This window comes from Coregonus clupeaformis, unplaced genomic scaffold, assembly GCF_020615455.1.
Source record: "Coregonus clupeaformis isolate EN_2021a unplaced genomic scaffold, ASM2061545v1 scaf1038, whole genome shotgun sequence".
Lineage (NCBI taxonomy): Eukaryota > Metazoa > Chordata > Actinopteri > Salmoniformes > Salmonidae > Coregonus > Coregonus clupeaformis.
In genome coordinates, this window is record NW_025534492.1 from 158,079 (window position 1) to 172,570 (window position 14,492).

Consider the following 14,492-nt stretch of genomic DNA (forward strand, 5'->3'; position numbering starts at 1 on the left):
ACTGCTCTCTAGTATCACTGCTCTAGCTAGTATCACTGCTCTAGCTAGTATCACTGCTCTCTAGTATCACTGCTCTAGCTAGTATCACTGCTCTCTAGTATCACTGCTCTAGCTAGTATCACTGCTCTCTAGTATCACTGCTCTCTAGTATCACTGCTCTCTAGTACCACTGCTCTAGCTAGTATCACTGCTCTAGCTAGGTATCACTGTCTCTAGTATCACTGCTCTAGCTAGTATCACTGTCTCTAGTATCACTGCTCCAGTATCACTGCTCTCTAGTATTACTGCTCTAGCTAGTATCACTGTCTCTAGTATCACTGCTGTCTAGTATCCTGTCTCTAGTATCACTGCTCTCTAGTATCACTGCTCTCTAGTATCACTGCTCTAGCTAGTATCACTGCTCTCTAGTATCACTGCTTTCCAGTATCACTGCTCTCTAGTATCACTGCTCTAGCTAGTATCACTGCTCTAGCTAGTATCACTGCTCTCTAGTATCACTGCTCTCTAGTTTCACTGCTCTAGCTAGTATCACTGCTCTCTATTCTCACTGCTCTAGCTAGTATCACTGCTCTCTAGTATCACTGCTCTAGCTAGTATCACTGCTCTCTAGTATCACTGCTATAGCTAGTATCACTGCTCTCTAGTATCACTGCTCTAGCTAGTATCACTGCTCTCTAGTATCACTGCTCTAGCTAGTATCACTGCTCTCTAGGATCACTGCTCTCTAGTATTACTGCTCTAGCTAGTATCACTGCTCTCTAGTATCACTGCTCTAGCTAGTATCACTGCTCTCTAGTATCACTGATCTAGCTGGTATCACTGCTCTCTAGTATCACTGTTCTTTAGTATCACTGCTCTCAAGTATCACTGCTCTAGCTAGTATCACTGCTCTCTAGTATCACTGCTCTCTAGTATCACTGCTCTCTAGTATCACTGCTCTCTAGTATCACTGCTCTAGCTAGTATCACTGCTCTCTAGTATCACTGCTCTAGCTAGTATCACTGCTCTCTAGTATCACAGCTCTAGCTAGTATCACTTCTCTCTAGTATCACTGCTCTCTAGTATCACTGCTCTCTAGTATCACTGCTCTAGCTAGTATCACTGCTCTAGCTAGTATCACTGCTCTAGCTAGTATCACTGCTCTCTAGTATCACTGCTCTAGCTAGTATCACTGCTCTCTAGTATCACTGCTCTCTAGTATCACTGCTCTCTAGTATTACTGCTCTAGCTAGTATCACTGCTCTCTAGTATCACTGCTTTCTAGTATCACTGCTCTCTAGTATCACTGCTCTCTAGTATCACTGCTCTCTAGTATCACTGCTCTAGCTAGTATCACTGCTCTCTATTCTCACTGCTCTAGCTAGTATCACTGCTCTCTAGTATCACTGTTTCTAGCTAGTATCACTGCTCTCTAGTATCACTGCTCTAGCTAGTATCACTGCTCTCTAGTATCACTGCTCTCTAGTATCACTTCTCTAGCTAGTATCGACTGCTCTCTAGTATCACTGCTCTCTAGTATTACTGCTCTAGCTAGTATCACTGCTCTCTATTATCACTTGCTCTCAGTATCACTGCTCTCTAGTATCACTGCTCTCTAGTATCACTGCTCTAGCTAGTATCACTACGTCTCTAGTATCACTGCTCTCTAGTATCACTGCTCTAGCTAATATCACTGTCTTCTAGCTAGTATCACTGCTCTCTAGTATCACTGCTCTAGCTAGTATCACTGCTCTCTAGTATCACTGCTCTCTAGTATCACTGCTCTAGCTAGTATCACTGCTCTCTAGTATCACTGCTCTAGCTAGTATCACTGCTCTCTAGTATCACTGCTCTCTAGTATCACTGCTCTAGCTAGTATCACTGCTCTAGTTAGTATCAATGATCTCTAGTATCACTGCTCTAGCTAGTATCACTGCTCTAGCTAGTATCACTGCTCTCTAGTATCACTGCTCTAGCTAGTATCACTGCTCTCTAGTATCACTGCTCTCTAGTATCACTGCTCTCTAGTATTACTGCTCTAGCTAGTATCAATGCTCTCTAGTATCAATGTCTCTAGTATCACTGCTCTCTAGTATCACTGCTCTCTGGTATCACTGCTCTCTAGTATCACTGCTCTCTAGTATCACTGCTCTAGCTAGTATCACTGCTCTCTAGTATCACTGCTTTCCAGTATCACTGCTCTCTAGTATCACTGCTCTCTAGTATCACTGCTCTAGCTAGTATCACTGCTCTCTAGTATCACTGCTCTCTAGTTTCACTGCTCTAGCTAGTATCACTGCTCTCTATTCTCACTGCTCTAGCTAGTATCACTGCTCTCTAGTATCACTGCTCTAGCTAGTATCAGTGCTCTAGTATCACTGCTCTAGCTAGTATCACTGCTCTCTAGTATCAGCCTAGTATCACTGCTCTAGCTAGTATCACTGCTCTCTAGTATCACTGTCTCTAGTATTACTGCTCTGCTAGTATCATAGCTCTCTATTATCACTGCTCTGGTATCACTGCTCTCTAGTATCACTGTCTCTAGTATCACTGCTCTAGCTAGTATCACTGCTCTCTGGTATCACTGCTCTCTAGTATCACTGCTCTAGCTAATATCACTGCTCTATCTAGTATCACTGCTCTCTAGTATCACTTCTCTAGCTAGTATCACTGCTCTCTAGTATCACTGCTCTCTAGTATCACTGCTCTAGCTAGTATCACTGCTCTCTAGTATCACTGCTCCAGCTGGTATCACTGCTCTCTAGTATCACTGCTCTCTAGTATCACTGCTCTAGCTAGTATCACTGCTCTAGTTAGTATCACTGATCTCTAGTATCACTGCTCTAGCTAGTATCACTGCTCTAGCTAGTATCACTGCTCTCTAGTATCACTGCTCTAGCTAGTATCACTGCTCTCTAGTATCACTGCTCTCTAGTATCACTGCTCTCAGTATTACTGCTCTGGCTAGTATCAATGCTCTCTAGTATCAATGCTCTCTAGTATCACTGTTTTCTAGTATCACTGCTCTCTAGTATCACTGTCTCTAGTATCACTGCTCTCTAGTATCACTGTCTCAGCTAGTATCACTGCTCTCTAGTATCACTGCTTTCCAGTATCACTGCTCTCTAGTATTACTGCTCTCTAGTATCACTGCTCTAGCTAGTATCACTGCTCTCTAGTATCACTGCTCTCTAGTTTCACTGCTCTAGCTAGTATCACTGCTCTCTATTCTCACTGCTCTAGCTAGTATCACTGCTCTCTAGTATCACTGCTCTAGCTAGTATCACTGCTCTCTAGTATCACTGCTCTAGCTAGGTATCACTGCTCTCTAGTATCACTGCTCTAGCTAGTATCACTGCTCTCTAGTATCACTGCTCTAGCTGGTATCACTGCTCTCTAGTATCACTGTTCTTTAGTATCACTGTTCTCTAGTATCACTGCTCTAGCTAGTATCACTGCTCTCTAGTCTCACTGCTCTCTAGTATCACTGTTCTCTAGTATCACTGCTCTCAAGTATCACTGCTCTAGCTAGTATCACTGCTCTCTAGTATCACTGCTCTAGCTAGTATCACTGCTCTCCGAGTATCACTGCTCTAGCTGCTCAGTATCACTGCTGTGTTCTAGTATCACTGCTCTCTAGTATCACTGCTCTAGCTGTGTATTCACTGGTGTAGCTATCATCACTGGTCTCAGTATCACTGTCTCTAGCTAGTATCATGTTCTAGCTAGTATCACTGCTCTCTAGTATCACTGCTCTAGCTAGTATCACTTCTCTCTGGTATCACTGCTCTCTAGTATCACGCTCTCTAGTATTACTGCTCTAGCTAGTATCACTGCTCTCTAGTATCACTGTCTTCTAGTATCACTGCTCTCTAGTATCACTGCTCTCTAGTATCACTGCTCTCTAGTATCACTGCTCTAGCTAGTATCACTGCTCTCTATTCTCACTGCTCTAGCTAGTATCACTGCTCTCTAGTATCACTGCTCTAGCTAGTATCACTGCTCTCTAGTATCACTGCTCTCTAGTATCACTGCTCTAGCTAGTATCACTGCTCTAGTTAGTATCACTGATCTCTAGTATCACTGCTCTGCTGTATCCCAGCTAGTATCACTGCTCTCTAGTATCACTGCTCTAGCTAGTATCACTGCTCTCTAGTATCACTGCTCTCTAGTATCACTGCTCTCTAGTATTACTGCTCTAGTATCGATGCTCTCTAGTATCAATGATCTCTAGTATCACTGCTTTCTGTATCACTGCTCTCTAGTATCACTGCTCTCTAGTATCACTGCTCTCTAGTATCACTGCTCTAGCTAGTATCACTGCTCTCTTGTATCACTGCTTTCCAGTATCACTGCTCTCTAGTATCACTGTTCTCTAGTATCACTGCTCTAGCTAGTATCACTGCTCTCTAGTATCACTGCTCTCTAGTTTCACTGCTCTAGCTAGTATCACTGCTCTCTATTCTCACTGCTCTAGCTAGTATCACTGCTCTCTAGTATCACTGCTCTAGCTAGTATCACTGCTCTCTAGTATCACTGCTCTAGCCTAGTATCACTGCTCTAGCTAGTATCACTGCTCTCTAGGATCACTGCTCTCTAGTATTACTGCTCTAGCTAGTATCACTGTTCTCTAGTATCACTGCTCTAGCTAGTATCACTGCTCTCTAGTCTCACTGCTCTCTAGTATCACTGTTCTCTAGGATCACTGCTCTCAAGTATCACTGCTCTAGCTAGTATCACTGCTCTCTAGTATCACTGCTCTCTAGTATCACTGCTCTCTAGTATCACTGCTCTCTAGTATCACTGCTCTAGCTAGTATCAATGTCTACAGCTAGTATCACTGCTCTCTAGTATCACTGCTCTAGCTAGTATCACTGCTCTCTAGTATCACTGCTCTAGCTAGTATCACTGCTCTCTAGTATCACTGCTCTCTAGTATCACTGCTCTCTGGTATCACTGCTCTGGCTAGTATCACTGCTCTCTAGTATCACTGCTCTCTAGTATCACTGCTCTAGCTAGTATCACTGCTCTAGCTAGTATCACTGCTCTCTAGTATCACTGCTCTAGCTAGTATCACTGCTCTCTAGTATCACTGCTCTCTAGTATCACTGCTCTCTAGTATCACTGCTCTAGCTAGTATCACTGCTCTCTAGTATCACTGCTCTAGCTAGTATCACTGCTCTCTAGTATCACTGCTCTCTAGTATCACTGCTCTAGCTAGTAACACTGCTCTCTAGTATCACTGCTCTAGCTAGTATCACTGCTCTCTAGTATCACTGCTCTCTAGTATTACTGCTCTAGCTAGTATCACTGCTCTCTATTATCACTGCTCTCTAGTATCACTGCTCTCTAGTATCACTTGCTCTTTGGTATCACTGCTCTAGCTAGTATCACTGCTCTCTAGTATCACTGCTCTCTAGTATCACTGCTCTAGCTAATATCACTGCTCTAGCTAGTATCACTGCTCTCTAGTATCACTGCTCTAGCTAGTATCACTGCTCTCTAGTATCACTGCTCTCTAGTATCACTGCTCTAAAGCTAGTATCACTGCTCTCTAGTATCACTGCTCTAGCTAGTATCACTGCTCTCTAGTATCACTGCTCTCTAGTATCATTGCTCTAGCTAGTATAACTGCTCTAGTTAGTATCACTGATCTCTAGTATCACTGCTCTAGCTAGTATCACTGCTCTAGCTAGTATCACTGCTCTCTAGTATTACTGCTCTAGCTAGTATCAATGCTCTCTAGTATCAATGCTCTCTAGTATCACTGCTTTCTAGTATCACTGCTCTCTAGTATCACTGCTATAGCTAGTAACACTGCTCTCTAGTATCACTGCTCTAGCTAGTATCACTGCTCTCTAGTATCACTGCTCTCTAGTATTACTGCTCTAGCTAGTATCACTGCTCTCTATTATCACTGCTTTCTAGTATCACTGCTCTCTAGTATCACTGCTCTCTAGTATCACTGCTCTAGCTAGTATCACTGCTCTCTAGGTATCACTGCTCTCTAGTATCACTGCTCTAGCTAATATCACTGCTCTAGCTAGTATCACTGCTCTCTAGTATCACTGCTCTAGCTAGTATCACTGCTCTCTAGTATCACTGCTCTCTAGTATCACTGCTCTAGCTAGTATCACTGCTCTCTAGTATCACTGCTCTAGCTAGTATCACTGCTCTCTTGTATCACTGCTCTCTAGTATCACTGCTCTAGCTAGTTTCACTGCTCTAGTTAGTATCACTGATCTCTAGTATCACTGCTCTAGCTAGTATCACTGCTCTAGCTAGTATCACTGCTCTCTAGTATTACTGCTCTAGCTAGTATCAATGCTCTCCAGTATCAATGCTCTCTAGTATCACTGCTTTCAGTATCACTGCTCTCTAGTATCACTGCTCTCTAGTATCACTGTCTCTAGTATCACTGCTCTAGCTAGTATCACTGCTCTCTAGTATCACTGCTTTCCAGTATCACTGTCTCTAGTATCACTGCTCTCTAGTATCACTGCTCTAGCTAGTATCACTGCTCTCAGTATCACTGCTCTCTAGTTTCACTGCTCTAGCTAGTATCACTGCTCTCTATTCTCACTGCTCTAGCTAGTATCACTGCTCTCTAGTATCACTGCTCTAGCTAGTATCACTGCTCTCTAGTATCACTGCTCTAGCTAGTATCACTGCTCTCTAGTATCACTGCTCTAGCTAGTATCACTGCTCTCTAGTATCACTGCTCTAGCTAGTATCACTGCTCTCTAGGATCACTGCTCTCTAGTATTACTGCTCTAGCTAGTATCACTGCTCTCTAGTATCACTGCTCTAGCTAGTATCACTGCTCTCTAGTATCACTGCTCTAGCTGGTATCACTGCTCTCTAGTATCACTGTTCTTTAGTATCACTGTTCTCTAGTATCACTGCTCTAGCTAGTATCACTGCTCTCTAGTCTCACTGCTCTCTAGTATCACTGCTCTCTAGTATCACTGCTCTCAAGTATCACTGCTCTAGCTAGTATCACTGCTCTCTAGTATCACTGCTCTCTAGTATCACTGCTCTCTAGTATCACTCTCGTATCACTGAGCTAGTATCACTGCTCTGCTAGTATCCTCCGTATCACTGCTCTCTGGTATGCAATTCTGGTATCCTGCTCTGCTAGTATCACTGCTCCTAGTATCACTGCTCTCTGGTATCACTGTCTAGCTAGTATCACTGTCTCTGGTATCACTGCTCTAGCTAGTATCACTGCTCTGCTAGTATCACTGCTCTCTAGTATCACTGCTCTAGCTAGTATCACTGCTCTCAGTATCACTGCCTAGCTAGTATCACTGCTCTCTAGTATCACTGCTCTCTAGTATCACTGCTCTAGTATCACTGCCTAGTATCACTGCTCTAGCTAGTATCACTGCTCTCTAGTATCACTGCTCTAGCTAGTATCACTGCTCTCTAGTATCACTGCTCTCTAGTATCACTGTCTCTAGTATCACTGCTCTAGCTAGTATCACTGCTCTCTAGTATCACTGCTCTCTAGTATCACTGCTCTCTAGTATCACTGCTCAGTATCACTGCTCTAGTATCACTGCTCTAGCTAGTATCACTTGCTCTCTAGTATCACTGCTTTCCAGTATCACTGTCTCTAGTATCACTGCTCTAGCTAGTATCACTGCTCTAGCTAGTATCACTGCTCTCTAGTATCACTGCTCTCTAGTTTCACTGCTCTAGCTAGTATCACTGCTCTCTATTCTCACTGCTCTAGCTAGTATCACTGCTCTCTAGTATCACTGCTCTAGCTAGTATCACTGCTCTCTAGTATCACTGCTATAGCTAGTATCACTGCTCTCTAGTATCACTGCTCTAGCTAGTATCACTGCTCTCTAGTATCACTGCTCTAGCTAGTATCACTGCTCTCTAGGATCACTGCTCTCTAGTATTACTGCTCTAGCTAGTATCACTGCTCTCTAGTATCACTGCTCTAGCTAGTATCACTGCTCTCTAGTATCACTGATCTAGCTGGTATCACTGCTCTCTAGTATCACTGTTCTTTAGTATCACTGCTCTCAAGTATCACTGCTCTAGCTAGTATCACTGCTCTCTAGTATCACTGCTCTCTAGTATCACTGCTCTCTAGTATCACTGCTCTCTAATATCACTGCTCTAGCTAGTATCACTGCTCTCTAGTATCACTGCTCTAGCTAGTATCACTGCTCTCTAGTATCACAGCTCTAGCTAGTATCACTTCTCTCTAGTATCACTGCTCTCTAGTATCACTGCTCTCTAGTATCACTGCTCTAGCTAGTATCACTGCTCTAGCTAGTATCACTGCTCTAGCTAGTATCACTGCTCTCTAGTATCACTGCTCTAGCTAGTATCACTGCTCTCTAGTATCACTGCTCTCTAGTATCACTGCTCTCTAGTATTACTGCTCTAGCTAGTATCACTGCTCTCTAGTATCACTGCTTTCTAGTATCACTGCTCTCTAGTATCATATGCTCTCTAGTATCACTGCTCTCAGTATCACTGTCCTCTAGCTAGTATCACTGCTCTCTATTCTCACTGCTCTAGCTAGTATCACTGCTCTCTAGTATCACTGCTCTAGCTAGTATCACTGCTCTCTAGTATCACTGCTCTAGCTAGTATCACTGCTCTCTAGTATCACTGCTCTCTAGTATCACTGCTCTAGCTAGTATCACTGCTCTCTGGTATCACTGCTCTCTGGTATTACTGCTCTGAGCTAGTATCACTGCTCTCTATTATCACTGCTTTCAGTATCAATGCTCTTGTCAGCACTACTCTGGTATCACTGCTCTAGCTAGTATCACTGCTCTCTAGTATCACTGCTCTCTAGTATCACTGCTCTAGCTAATATCACTGCTCTAGCTAGTATCACTGCTCTCTAGTATCACTGCTCTAGCTAGTATCACTGCTCTCTAGTATCACTGCTCTCTAGTATCACTGCTCTAGCTAGTATCACTGCTCTCTAGTATCACTGCTCTAGCTAGTATCACTGCTCTCTAGTATCACTGCTCTCTAGTATCACTGCTCTAGCTAGTATCACTGCTCTAGTTAGTATCACTGATCTCTAGTATCACTGCTCTAGCTAGTATCACTGCTCTAGCTAGTATCACTGCTCTCTAGTATCACTGCTCTAGCTAGTATCACTGTCTCTAGTATCACTGCTCTCTAGTATCACTGCTCTCTAGTATTACTGCTCTAGCTAGTATCAATGCTCTCTGGTATCATATGTCTCTGGTATCACTGCTTTCTAGTATCACTGTCTCTAGTATCACTGCTCTCTAGTATCACTGCTCTCTAGTATCACTGCTCTAGCTAGTATCACTGCTCTCTAGTATCACTGCTTTCCAGTATCACTGCTCTCTAGTATCACTGCTCTCTAGTATCACTGCTCTAGCTAGTATCACTGCTCTCTAGTATCACTGCTCTCTAGTTTCACTGCTCTAGCTAGTATCACTGCTCTCTATTCTCACTGCTCTAGCTAGTATCACTGCTCTCTAGTATCACTGCTCTAGCTAGTATCACTGCTCTCTAGTATCACTGCTCTAGCTAGTATCACTGCTCTCTAGTATCACTGCTCTCTAGTATCACTGCTCTAGCTAGTATCACTGCTCTCTAGTATCACTGCTCTCTAGTATTACTGCTCTAGCTAGTATCACTGCTCTCTATTATCACTGCTTTCTAGTATCACTGCTCTCTAGTATCACTGCTCTCTAGTATCACTGCTCTAGCTAGTATCACTGCTCTCTAGTATCACTGCTCTCTAGTATCACTGCTCTAGCTAATATCACTGCTCTAGCTAGTATCACTGCTCTCTAGTATCACTGCTCTAGCTAGTATCACTGTCTCTAGTATCACTGCTCTCTAGTATCACTGCTCTAGCTAGTATCACTGCTCTCTAGTATCACTGCTCTAGCTAGTATCACTGCTCTCTAGTATCACTGCTCTCTAGTATCACTGCTCTAGCTAGTATCACTGCTCTAGTTAGTATCACTGATCTCTAGTATCACTGCTCTAGCTAGTATCACTGCTCTAGCTAGTATCACTGCTCTCTAGTATCACTGCTCTAGCTAGTATCACTGCTCTCTAGTATCACTGCTCTCTAGTATCACTGCTCTCTAGTATTACTGCTCTAGCTGGTATCAATGCTCTCTAGTATCAATATGTCTCTAGTATCACTGCTTTCTAGTATCACTGCTCTCTAGTATCACTGCTCTCTAGTATCACTGCCTCTAGTATCACTGCTCTAGCTAGTATCACTGCTCCTCTAGTATCACTGCTTTCCAGTATCACTGCTCTCTAGTATCACTGCTCTCTAGTATCACTGCTCTAGCTAGTATCACTGCTCTCTAGTATCACTGCTCTCTAGTTTCACTGCTCTAGCTAGTATCACTGCTCTCTATTCTCACTGCTCTAGCTAGTATCACTGCTCTCTAGTATCACTGCTCTAGCTAGTATCACTGCTCTCTAGTATCACTGCTCTAGCTAGTATCACTGCTCTCTAGTATCACTGCTCTAGCTAGTATCACTGCTCTCTAGTATCACTGCTCTAGCTGGTATCACTGCTCTCTAGTATCACTGTTCTTTAGTATCACTGTTCTCTAGTATCACTGCTCTAGCTAGTATCACTGCTCTCTAGTCTCACTGCTCTCTAGTATCACTGTTCTCTAGTATCACTGCTCTCAAGTATCACTGCTCTAGCTAGTATCACTGCTCTCTAGTATCACTGCTCTAGCTAGTATCACTGCTCTCTAGTATCACTGCTCTAGCTAGTATCACTGCTCTCTAGTATCACTGCTCTCTAGTATCACTGCTCTCTAGTATCACTGCTCTAGCTAGTATCACTGCTCTAGCTAGTATCACTGCTCTCTAGTATCGCTGCTCTAGCTAGTATCACTGCTCTAGCTAGTATCACTGCTCTCTAGTATCACTGCTCTAGCTAGTATCACTGTCTCTGGTATCACTGTCTCTGGTATCACTGCTCTCTAGTATTACTGCTCTAGCTAGTATCACTGCTCTCTAGTATCACTGCTTTCAGTATCACTGCTCTCTAGTATCACTGCTCTAGCTAGTATCACTGCTCTCTATTCTCACTGCTCTAGCTAGTATCACTGCTCTCTAGTATCACTGCTCTAGCTAGTATCACTGCTCTCTAGTATCACTGCTCTCTAGTATCACTGCTCTAGCTAGTATCACTGCTCTAGTTAGTATCACTGATCTCTAGTATCACTGCTCTAGCTAGTATCACTGCTCTAGCTAGTATCACTGCTCTCTAGTATCACTGCTCTAGCTAGTATCACTGCTCTCTAGTATCACTGCTCTCTAGTATCACTGCTCTCTAGTATTACTGCTCTAGCTAGTATCAATGCTCTCTAGTATCAATGCTCTCTAGTATCACTGCTTTCTAGTATCACTGCTCTCTAGTATCACTGCTCTCTAGTATCACTGCTCTCTAGTATCACTGCTCTAGCTAGTATCACTGCTCTCTTGTATCACTGCTTTCCAGTATCACTGCTCTCTAGTATCACTGTTCTCTAGTATCACTGCTCTAGCTAGTATCACTGCTCTCTAGTATCACTGCTCTCTAGTTTCACTGCTCTAGCTAGTATCACTGCTCTCTATTCTCACTGCTCTAGCTAGTATCACTGCTCTCTAGTATCACTGCTCTAGCTAGTATCACTGCTCTCTAGTATCACTGCTCTAGCTAGTATCACTGCTCTCTAGTATCACTGCTCTAGCTAGTATCACTGCTCTCTAGGATCACTGCTCTCTAGTATTACTGCTCTAGCTAGTATCACTGCTCTCTAGTATCACTGCTCTAGCTAGTATCACTGCTCTCTAGTCTCACTGCTCTCTAGTATCACTGTTCTCTAGGATCACTGCTCTCAAGTATCACTGCTCTAGCTAGTATCACTGCTCTCTAGTATCACTGCTCTCTAGTATCACTGCTCTCTAGTATCACTGCTCTCTAGTATCACTGCTCTAGCTAGTATCACTGCTCTAGCTAGTATCACTGCTCTCTAGTATCACTGCTCTAGCTAGTATCACTGCTCTCTAGTATCACTGCTCTAGCTAGTATCACTGCTCTCTAGTATCACTGCTCTCTAGTATCACTGCTCTCTAGTATCACTGCTCTAGCTAGTATCACTGCTCTAGCTAGTATCACTGCTCTCTAGTATCACTGCTCTAGCTAGTATCACTGCTCTAGCTAGTATCACTGCTCTCTAGTATCACTGCTCTAGCTAGTATCACTGCTCTCTAGTATCACTGCTCTCTAGTATCACTGCTCTCTAGTATCACTGCTCTAGCTAGTATCACTGCTCTCTAGTATCACTGTTCTAGCTAGTATCACTGCTCTCTAGTATCACTGCTCTAGCTAGTATCACTGCTCTCTAGGATCACTGCTCTCTAGTATTACTGCTCTCTAGTATCACTGCTCTAGCTAGTATCACTGCTCTAGCTAGTATCACTGCTCTCTAGTATCACTGCTCTAGCTAGTTTCACTGCTCTCTAGTATCACTGCTCTAGCTAGTATCACTGCTCTCTAGTATCACTGCTCTCTAGTATCACTGCTCTCTAGTATCACTGCTCTAGCTAGTATCACTGCTCTAGCTAGTATCACTGCTCTCTAGTATCACTGCTCTAGCTAGTATCACTGCTCTAGCTAGTATCACTGCTCTCTAGTATCACTGCTCTCTAGTATCACTGCTCTCTAGTATTACTGCTCTAGCTAGTATCACTGCTCTCTGTGTATCACTGCTCTCTAGTATCACTGCTCTCTAGTATCACTGCTCTCCTAGTATCACTGCTCTCTAGTATCACTGCTCTAGCTAGTATCACTGCTCTCTAGTATCACTGCTCTAGCTAGTATCACTGCTCTCTAGTATCACTGCTCTAGCTAGTATCACTGCTCTCTAGTATCACTGCTCTAGCTAGGATCACTGCTCTCTAGGATCACTGCTCTCTAGTATTACTGCTCTAGCTAGTATCACTGCTCTCTAGTATCACTGCTCTAGCTAGTATCACTGCTCTCTAGTATCACTGCTCTAGCTGGTATCACTGCTCTCTAGTATCACTGTTCTTTAGTATCACTGTTCTCTAGTATCACTGCTCTAGCTAGAATCACTGCTCTCTAGTTTCACTGCTCTCTAGTATCACTGTTCTCAAGTATCACTGCTCTAGCTAGTATCACTGCTCTCTAGTATCACTGCTCTCTAGTATCACTGCTCTCTAGTATCACTGCTCTAGCTAGTATCACTTCTCTAGCTAGTATCACTGCTCTAGCTAGTATCACTGCTCTCTAGTATCACTGCTCTAGCTAGTATCACTGCTCTCTAGTATCACTGCTCTCTAGTATCACTGCTCTCTAGTATCACTGCTCTAGCTAGTATCACTGCTCTCTAGTATCACTGCTCTAGCTAGTATCACTGCTCTCTAGTATCACTGCTCTAGCTAGTATCACTGCTCTCTAGTATCACTGCTCTAGCTAGTATCACTGCTCTCTAGTATTACTGCTCTAGCTAGTATCACTGCTCTCTAGTATCACTGCTCTAGCTAGTATCACTGCTCTCTAGTATCACTGCTCTAGCTGGTATCACTGCTCTCTAGTATCACTGTTCTTTAGTATCACTGTTCTCTAGTATCACTGCTCTAGCTAGTATCACTGCTCTCTAGTCTCACTGCTCTCTAGTATCACTGTTCTCTAGTATCACTGCTCTCAAGTATCACTGCTCTAGCTAGTATCACTGCTCTAGCTAGTATCACTGCTCTCTAGTATCACTGCTCTCTAGTATCACTGCTCTCTAGTATCACTGCTCTAGCTAGTATCACTGCTCTAGCTAGTATCACTGCTCTCTAGTATCACTGCTCTCTAGTATCACTGCTCTCTAGTATCACTGCTCTAGCTAGTATCACTGCTCTCTAGTATCACTGCTCTAGCTAGTATCACTGCTCTCTAGTATCACTGCTCTAGCTAGTATCACTGCTCTCTAGTATCACTGCTCTAGCTAGTATCACTGCTCTAGCTAGTATCACTGCTCTCTAGTATCACTGCTCTAGCTAGTATCACTGCTCTAGCTAGTATCACTGCTCTCTAGTATCACTGCTGTAGCTAGTATCACTGCTCTCTAGTATCACTGCTCTCTAGTATCACTGCTCTCTAGTATTACTGCTCTAGCTAGTATCACTGCTCTCTAGTATCACTGCTTTCTAGTATCACTGCTCTCTAGTATCACTGCTCTCTAGTATCACTGCTCTCTAGTATCACTGCTCTAGCTAGTATCACTGCTCTCTAGTATCACTGCTTTCCAGTATCACTGCTCTCTAGTATCACTGCTCTCCAGTATCACTGCTCTAGCTAGTATCACTGCTCTCTAGTATCACTGCTCTCTAGTTTCACTGCTCTAGCTAGTATCACTGCTCTCTATTCTCACTGCTTTAGCTAGTATCACTGCTCTCTAGTATCACTGCTCTAGCTAGTATCACTGCTCTCTAGTATCACTGCTCTAGCTAGTATCACT